Here is a 10,191-nt window from a genome sequence, read left to right as displayed (position 1 = left end):
TCCCCAGGGACAACCAATGGCAACGAGCTACTAGAGGCGTGAGTAGCCCATGAGGATCTCTTACCAGACGGGACGTTCTGCACGGTAACCCTCATCCGCTCACCAACAGGAATTACCGAAGTAGCCGTCTGCCGAACTGAACCGGCAGATTAACTAGATCGGGGATTCTCTGAAGGGACTCCCCCATGTTTCAGGGATCTCAGTCTCGAACGCAGCATCGCCAGAGTCATATTCCCGCAATGAGAACATGACTCATTCACAAACGCTGCCTCTGTCATGATCCTGTCTCCTTCTCTGTCTCCCCCTGCTGGATACACAGACACACACACACACACACACACACACACACACACACACACACACACACACACACACACTTGGACACACACACACACACACACACACACTGCTTTCACTCTCATTACTGACAGCTGTTATCACTTTTCATTACGCTCATTCCTCCCCACCTGTTCCTCATCTCCTCTCATTATCTTGGCTTCTTCTAACCCTCTCTTGCCCTGTCTTGTTGTCAGATTGTTCGATGTCTCAGATGCTCACTAACCGGAGTTTCTCTCAGTCTTGTCCTGTCCTGTCTTGTGAGTCCTACGGAATATTTCTACTGGAATTATCCTGTGCTCATCTATACGTCCACAGAAACCTTACGTGCTTAAAGTTGAGGCTGATTACCTGCCCGGTGCTCGCCACCTGTATCCAGTTCCGTGAGTCTCCGAGCCGCTGTTTCACCAGCCTGCTGTTCGTCTCTACCAGTACCACAGAGGAGATTTATGTTCATGTGATATTGCCAGTTCTACTGGTGTCCTCAGTTGCTGTTTATTATTGACTTTTCAGTTTGGTTTACCTGTGGTCTGACTTTTGACTCTATTAAAGAACTGTGATTGTCACTCCCGCTCAGTCCTCTCTAACCCCATCACAGCCTCAGTGTGCTTTAAGCCCAAACACGAGAGGCAGTGTCTATGACCATCTTCCTGAGGAAAACGGCCAGCCGCGGGAAACGATGGTCGCTTGAAGCGCCGTAAATCCAGCAACAGAGGATCTTCTCTCGCCTTCCAAAGACGACTCGTAGTCTTTTTAGTTTAAATATAACTTTCTCGGAAGACACAGCAGCTCAAAGAGACACACTGGATGGCTCCGAAGCAAAAAGCATTGCGCAATGTTTTCTTCTGCCTTTTATACCCGCGCTGGTAGGCGGGTCGCGTAATGCAAATCTTGCATGCCAATATCCATTGGCTCGTTTTTAATTCTTTCGAAGGCAATTGGCTCCCTAGCGTGATCCCAATTCGTCAGGAAACTCCCCCGACGACACGTCGGAGTTCCCAGGACGAAAGGGGACTAATTTTAAGACACTTGATGGACTTCGATGGTGATTTGCCTGTAGGTGAGAATTAATATTTTTTTATGAGTTAAAAATCCCAGATCCACTCACCTCACACAGTTGAGAAAAAGATTAAAGCCCTGTCAGTTGTAAAACACAGCTGTTTAACACAGCATCCTTAAAGGTCCTTTAAACATCCACCAATGTGGTGAAAATCAAGTTTTTAATGTTGTTTATATGTCTATGTGCTGTTTTTAATATGCTTTAAAACAAACAATGTGCAAATTCTTAAGTCAACACCATTACTGAGTATTTTCTCCTTAAAACTGCAGTGAACCAAAGACAGTCTCAAAAACGTCACAAGATACCTTGTAACAAGTCCAGTCAACCTGTGACCGTCAACGAGTTGATCTCTGAGCTGGTGTGAGTGAGTGGAGGTGGGGCTAATTTGCATATTCATAGAACCACTTATAATAAATGAGGCAAGAGTGTAGAGTTACATTCAAGCTCTTTTAAGGCATGACAAAAATATTTTGGAGATCAAAGATGAGTTTTTAGGGATACAATTATTGACTACAGGGGGACCTTAAATATATTTACTAAGAATTAAACAGATTTTCCAACAAAATCAGCATAGAAAAAAATAAAAAATAATCGGTCCATAATGTACTGTACACTATTCAACCTCATTTACACTTGATTACTTCATCCCTGTAAAACTCAGATAACATACAGATTAGATTCAGAATGTATTAATCTGTTCCTCACAAAAGCTATAGTCTAGCTTGAGAAGTATTGGCGAACAGTCAAAAAAAGAAAGAAATGTTTTCAATGTTTTTGAAAGTGTGAGTCAGAGATGTGGAAGCATAATAATCATTCACATTGAACTTTTTTTTTGTCATGCTAAGTCTGAAATAAAGCTATATTCTAATTGCTAAAATGAGGGTTCTTTTAACAAGTAAACCTTTTTTATACTTTTGTATTCATTATTATAGTTTTGCAATAAAGAGGAACTCATTCATAACATTAAAAAGCTCAATAAAGTGCTGCTAAGTAAGATACAACACTTGGCTTGTTCCGAATGATATTGAGCTGTTCATAAAATAATATATCATTCGACCAGTCAAACTTCTATTATTGCCATCTTTGACCTCCATGGTTTTGTTTTCAATTTTTTAATATTGTGGTGGCATCGTAGCCATGACCCTTTGATGTTCTTTTAACCCAGTCTGAGTGTTCTCACATTTTGTTTCGATGTGTACCTTCATCTTGGACCAGGAAGGAAATATTGCAGTTCTCTTCTTTGTCCATTTCTATAACTCTCCTCAGCGTTCATTCTTAAGGTCAATTGTCTACTGTCAATAGTGTAGCGATGTATGAAGCACAACTCACCCAAAGTCACTTTCACTCAAGCATGTTAAATGCACCCAGTTTGCGTGAACAAGTTGAACATGAGCGAAATCTGCATGGGACCTCGTACAAAACTCCTGACTGCACAGGTTGAATGACTGGATTTCACCCACAATTTTTTGACAAGCAACTGTAAATGATAATGTCAGCTTCCCTGATCACACTTTGACAACACTCCACGTCCGAATACAGATGGTGAAAATTGTCACCTTGATGCTGTGAAAGTTCAAAGTTGTTGTTATAGCATGCAAATTTGTGAAGTGTGACACTAATTTAAATACAATTAAATCTTCAGAATTGCAGACTCAATGCGTGATGTTCCTGCTTTGATGATCTGGCTAATACAATTTGGTAGCTTGTGTTGCACAAAACATATTTGTAGCGGAAGGACCAATCAGACACAGTTATTCATTTTATTTAATTCATAATCCAGCAAAATGCCTCATCCAACAACAAAACTAGGTGTTAAGATGTCTGCAACCCCCACAAAGGCCACAACAAGTCCCTGGATACTATGATAACAAAGACAAATCATCATGATAAGACTGAGTTCTAAACCAAAGGAATGTAGTCTCACTCTAAATTCACTCTGAAACAGACAAATGTAACTTTTTCCTAAAATACACAGTGCGTGTGCATCCTAATCCGACACCCTATCCCATAATCACTTGACATATGTGACCCTGGACCACAAAACCAGTCGTAAGTCGCACGGGTATATTTTTAGCAATAGCCAACAATACATTGAATGGGTCAAAATTATTGATTTTTCTTTTATGCCAAAATCATTAGTATATTCAGTAAAGATCATGTTCCATTAAGATATTTTGTAAATTTCTTACCGTAAATATATATAAAAAATATTTTTGTGAATGGATGCAGCAAAATCTCGCAAAAAAACAAAAAGTCAGAAAACATGCCTACAAATTTCGCTCGCTGCTGCCCGCTCTTTGGGAATTACCCACTCAAGCTTGGTATCAAGTCAAGCTTAGATTTCCCCCTTTCGGGTTCATAACTCTCCACAACGTCATTAGAGCAGTAAGCCAATAGAGAGCGTTAAAACAAACCCTTCTCGTGTAAAAAAAAATAATTTCTTCTTCTGCTACAGCGCCTCTCATTGGCTGGTGACTTCTTCGTGTGCACAGTGTACACAATCCGCAATGGAAACGGTGAAAGCCATGGATTCTGAGATAGCGTGTTTGCTCAATTTAAACTTTAATTACTGCAAAGATTTAACGAACATAGTAAATGATTTTTTTTGCAAATGATTGGGAAGATGATACAGAAAGTCCAGAGACTGGCTCGGCAAACGAGGATGACCTGAAAGCATGGTTCGAATTACGTGGGAGCCAGTGGGAGCTGAGCTCCCATAGAGAGAGGATGAGCTCTCATGAAAGCAGTAAAATCATACACCTGTGGGGGTCTCTAAAATTCATCAGCACCATTATTTTATATTACAAATAAAGCACTTTTTCCTTCAATATATCAAGGTATATTTATGTTAACCCTTTCACACATAAGTTTAAAATATTCTAACTGTTAGTTTGTTTCAAAGTTCAGAGAATCGTATCTGTTGGATTTACAGACGTCAATTCCTCCACTTCTCACGAAATACATGAAAGTAAGTGGCCGGTGAACTGGGAGAAGAATAGGGTAAAATGTAAAGCTACTTACACAATCTGTATCTGATATGAACAAAACGTGTCGTCTTATAATGGAAAGGATTATTGTTGCCGCTTCCAAAAACATCAGTGTGTATTTTACAAACTTAAAATCCTTGTTTTGCAAGTACTTATGTGTATTTAAATGTTTGAAACCTAAAATAAACATTATGTGGTTGAAAACACTCAGTAGTTGTGATATATGTCAGCACTGAAGCCCCGTTCACACCGCCAGCGACTTTGTCGCTGTATGTCGCTCTGTACTCTGAAGTCGCTTGTGGGCGTTCGTAGTGGTGTCGCTCTAATGTTATTGGTAGACTGCACGTCTGGCCATATCTATACAAAATACCATCACAAGTGATATATACAACTATACGATTTTAATTTGACTAGGAATTAGGCTAAAAAGAAACAGTATATGCTGTTGTGTTTTTATATTACCACAGCAGTGTTCAGTGGATTAAATAATTTACTAGATTAACGATCGATCAATCAACAAATTGAACTCACTCATACTATCATAAATTACTAAAACGCCATTCGAATTTGACAAATAATCAATTTTCTTGTCCCTAATAGTCAACACAATGCAGGGGAAACTGTAAAATGAACTGCAGCAGTAGGCTACTAAACTTGCATCATAAAATTACACCACTCGAACTATAAATGTATGAATTAGACTCACTGAGACTGTCGACAGTTTCTTTTCCATGCGTCATTTTATTATATCCATATATGTTAGTCAAATCATATAAAACAGTGAAATCATACTGGAACTCTTCTGTCTTGCCTGCACTCGAGACGGTGACGTGAGCTCCACTGAAAAGGCTTCTTTCCAATTGGTTGTCGCTCACGAAAATCGCTTCTCGTTTGCATAAAGTTGAAATTTCTCGCTTGACACGCCCACATTCTGTCGCCAACGGTCAATGTCACTCGTGTCGCCGGAAGTCGCCAGCGCTCCATTGAAATGAATGCGATCATGTCGCTTTGTCGCTGCGTGTCGCTGGCGGTGTGAACGGGGCTTGAGTGCGTCCGTCTCTGGCTCAGTGCCAGCCAAAAAGCAAGCACGTTTGAATTTAGCAGTTGATCACGTGATGCACTGACCATTAATCACACTGGTGTGATCGTATGCTCCAGGGACCAGCCTAGAATGATTACACCGGTGTGATCGTAGTGCAGGGTAAACAGCCTAAAATAAGCATGTTTTCCAAAAGAAGGCATTTGGGCTACTGATATTTCAATATTAGAAATGAGTAGCCTAATTGTTAAAAGCAATTTATTTAACACACACACCACACCGCGCCTGCTCGTAGGCAACTTTTTTTTTCTTTTTTTAAAGAGACCCCCACAAAGATGAAATCATAATTCGAACCCTGCCTGAAAGACGACGAATTCGATCAATGTGTGGAACAGTTTTGTAACCACACACACACACACACACACACACACACACACACACACACACACACACACACACACACACACACACACACACACACACACACACACACACACACACACACTTGAATTTAGTTGTGGGGAACTCGCAAAGGTGTAAATTTCCTTTATTTCCTCTCATTAGTAATGCGTAGCTAAGGACTTCATTTGGAGAACTTTAAAGGCGATTTTCTGAATGTTTAGATTTTGTGCCCCATCAGATTCCAGATTGTATCTCGGCCAAATATTGTCATATCCTAACAAACCTATGGATCAATGAAAAGCTTATTTATTCAGCTTTCATGTGATGTATACATCTCAATTTAAAGAAAATGACCCATAAGACTTTTTGTGGTTTTGTGGTTTTTTGATTTTGTGGTCCACGGTCACATATGTACAATCATGTATCCAGTTTTCCCATGTAATCATGTGCTTTTTTTTATAGTGCCTTGTATATGTATTAATCTAAACTCTCTGAATGAATGTTTTAGTATTAGGCTACTTAATCAAGATCGCACACATACTAGGGCTGTGCCGGTAAACTTGACAACCGCATCACCTGATGTGTGGATGAGAATCATCAGCGGTGGTCCGACAAAACACATTTTTTTGTACGTGAATGTGTTTTATGTGAATATTATGACAAGCGTGAAGCACAAAGCTTTGTTTACAAAATAAATAATAGGTCAGTAATTAAATGATACAATACATTGCAGCCATGGAAACATTTGGATTTGTGCCGAATGAGAGAGGTAGGCCTACGTCGCGTGAGCCTATAAATTTAAGATTTGTGGGCTTTGTATTACGTTTTGCGATCTGGTCAGCCGATTATTCTTCCTTTGGTTCGCTTTTAATTTGTCCTACAGCGTTTTGTTCTACTTTACCACAGTAAAAATTCTAATATAATAGGCCTGATAGCTTTTTGTTTTCACATTAAATTTTATCTAACACAGTTTGTGCTTGTTATTATGGTAAGGCGCGTCAAGTTTATTTGTAGTTACTTTTAGTTTCGCTTTTACTGGCAGCACAAAATCAAACATATACTAAATGTCTTGACACTGTGGAAGATAAACTTTGCTCTTCAGACCTTATACAACAAGTGTCAGTTGCTTGGAACATCAGGAGAAATCATGAAGATATTAGAAAAGAGAATGAATGTCTCTTTCCTGCTCGTGTCTAACATCCCTCTCAAAGCGCAGAGCGGTACGTTAAATTACGTATCTTTGTCGGGAAATATAGAACAAATGTTTATTTTTTTTAAATATGTAACTTTCTTATATTATTTAAGTTACCAATATTTACTGATATTTATTTAAATGTTTTACAGGCTGTAGTGTGGTGTTTCACTGACGCAAGGGCTAAAAAAAACACGCACTGTTACAAAATGGAGGTTTAAGTCAACAGGGCCTCATCACATCAAGCCATGTCGTAACTTTCCTCTTTCCCGACAACGACTGAGTCAGGCTAACATCGCAAGTTCCACATCATTTCTTCATCCAACGTGGAAGAAATTGATTGCAGCTTCAATACCATCAAACTACTGAACTCATTCAATAGCTAACCCAGACATCAAGCCAACATTGAATAAACATTGTTTTTCCATCTGAATCATCATTATGGTTGATATTGAAATTTCAATGCAAAATTAATGTTGAATCACCATTACCCTGTCGATGAAAACCTGATGTTATTAATGTTGATGGCAACGATATTGGAACAATATTGATCTATAGTTAATTAAGCATTGATAGTTGGTTTACCGGGCGATCACTGAATGTGTTGAAAAGTAATTGATTTATAGTTGACCGGGAAACGACAGTGTTGTTGAAAAGTCATCGACATATAGTTGACCGGGAAATATGATTGAAAATGCATCGAATATAGTTGACCGGGAAATATGATTGAAAATTAATAGATTTTTGGTTGACCGGGAGATCAACGGGTGTTATACCAACGTACTGCACTGGACACAGCTCATTTCTGGACCCTTGGCACAAGCCTAAAGGTAAGCTTGCTTAATGTTTGATATGAATGAATTGTACCTAATCAAATACTGTTAGACTGATCGTTAACATGATGGTTAGTATAGTAACCGACACAGTGCTGCAGGAAATAGATTTTTGTTTTACCACTGTGTCAAAATCTGCCAAAAGTAGCCTAGGCCTACTTTGTAGTTCTCTTCTAGGTTATAAAGTTAGCAAAACCTCCGAGTCCAGTCTATTTGCGTGATATTTAGCTCAAAATACATGTCTGTAGCCTACCCATTGCTTGTGTCGGGAAATCTATTAACACAGCACCGCTATTTCTTCTGACCGCCGGAGAACACCGGCGGAACCAACGCTAGCATAGTGCTCCACCTAGCGCTACCCACAGAAGTGACCGCGGCGGGCCAGAATTACACAGAAGACATGACTTACTTTACTTTATTCAATGCAGAACTATCTCGAGTTGTAACTGGGAATGCTGATTATACCATCTCGTCGTAATACAAATCCAAAATATGAATGTACTAGTGCTTATGCGATATCACGATTTTTGCGCGCACTGTTATGACAACCAGGCCTGGCATCAAGGGGGAACTTGGGAGGGCTCAGCCCCACGTTACATACTTCATCTCGCGGCACGAATGTACCAATGCAAATAAATATAATCTCCTGTTTAACTTAAATGCAAATTTTTTTGCACTGTGATTTTATTTTCTGTTTTAGGTGCTCTTACTCAGCAGATGGGGACAGCCGCCGTCACCCAATTCACATGTGCCAGACCGGGCAGGAGGGACTGGACGACAAAATATTCAGGCGTCAGAGGACATTGAAGTGTAAATAAAGAGTTGCCTACAATTAATTAAATAAAAAGGCTAATAAAAATGAATTTGTTTGTGTGGTGTGTTCAGTGTTTTATACAAGATTTCAAATGTTCCATTACTTTTAACCATTGTTACCAAGGTGCTTTGCACTTTGAGACTATGGTTCTGGTCAAATAGTTAAATGACCCTTTTCCATAGTTTCATTCCCCTGTTTCTGTTTCCAGTTTCATTAAATTTTACTTTCCATTTTACCCATGTATGCATGATTGTGTTTGTTTAGATTAGTTATATGTTGATTTAGTTAAATAAAACGTTTGTGCACATTCATGTGAGTTTTGATTGTGGCCACTGCTTGTAAATCAAAGTCCCTTTAATGATGTGATCACAGATGTTAAGAAAAGGGTATTTTTCTGTGGCCATGAATAATAAAGTTACTAAGAGTTGACAGACAATCAATAAAAGGGATTTGACACTAATAAAGTGTTCATTCAAAAATGTTGTGCAAGTTTACTGCATAAATGGTTCTGCAAACTTAACATACTTTTGAAAATACAGTGTTTAGCTGATCATAATAAGTGCTCATTGTCACAGTTGTAAACATGAAGGCTTTCTTCTTGCATGAGGGGATTTGGCATCACGACGGCTGTTTCCAGGCGGATCGTTAAAGAACTTGACACATACATCTCACGGAAATCTCACGGAAATAGTGACGGAAATAGTATAAAAATTCAAACAATAAGATGATGACTTCAAAACTCCTGAAGTGTTTCCCATTTTGTGTGCCTTATGCATCCGACATTCAACCAATGGTTTGTGGGTCACGTCCAAAAGACAACATGTGTGTTAAAGATGAACCGCAAATATATTTGATACTTGAAATCCCCTCACTGTTTTCAAGAGAGGGAGTGTTGTTATATATAACTTTTCAGTCATATGAAAAAAGTAATCATAAAACACACAGGATGATTGTATGTACTGCAATTTGCTATCATGAGGAATCCAAATAAAAATCTGTAAACATCTGGCAAAAGTGTTTTGACATACTGTAGCCTCAAAGTAACCTTACATTAACACTGCATAATAACTACCTCCACATTCTGGCTAATTAGTTGTAATCATGCTAGTGGTATATTAACACTTTCCACTGTTGCGTTTGGCTTGCCTGGTTGCTGTTTAAAATACCCTTAATATTCAGTGATATTATCAATTTGACTACACTGACACTATCAGATGAGAACAAAAATGGAACTGAATTGAACTGGATGCCTTCTGTAGAGCTGCTTATAACCAAACTGAACTAATTTCATAATAATAACTTTACAAAGTTATTAAACTGAACTGAATTAAACACTGAACTGACTTGAGCTGAATAATGGCAATTTATTGTCTTCTGTAAATTTGAATTTGTCTCATATCTGATGCATCACGTATTGTTATTTTTCTGCTTATTACTGTGAAGCTGCTTTGAAACAGAAATTTGTATTGTATAAATCACTATATAAATAAAGGTGACTTGATATATACACAGTATTGTAGATGGCCCC

At 38.7% G+C, this 10,191-nt stretch overlaps 1 long non-coding RNA gene across 1 annotated transcript; it reads left to right on the top strand.

The window, feature by feature from the left end:
* Positions 1 to 7,770: 7,770 nt before the first annotated feature.
* Positions 7,771 to 8,721, top strand: LOC143710347 (uncharacterized). The gene is made up of 2 exons (XR_013194531.1): positions 7,771 to 7,846; positions 8,550 to 8,721. It is a non-coding gene; the product is annotated as an uncharacterized LOC143710347 (long non-coding RNA).
* Positions 8,722 to 10,191: the final 1,470 nt, after the last annotated feature.

Source organism: Siphateles boraxobius, unplaced genomic scaffold (assembly GCF_051911475.1).
Source record: "Siphateles boraxobius isolate OS27281-9 unplaced genomic scaffold, OSU_SipBor_1 461, whole genome shotgun sequence".
Classification (NCBI taxonomy): domain Eukaryota; kingdom Metazoa; phylum Chordata; class Actinopteri; order Cypriniformes; family Leuciscidae; genus Siphateles; species Siphateles boraxobius.
Note: the sequence above shows the minus strand (reverse complement) of the source record. Positions and strands in the feature narration are given on the sequence as shown.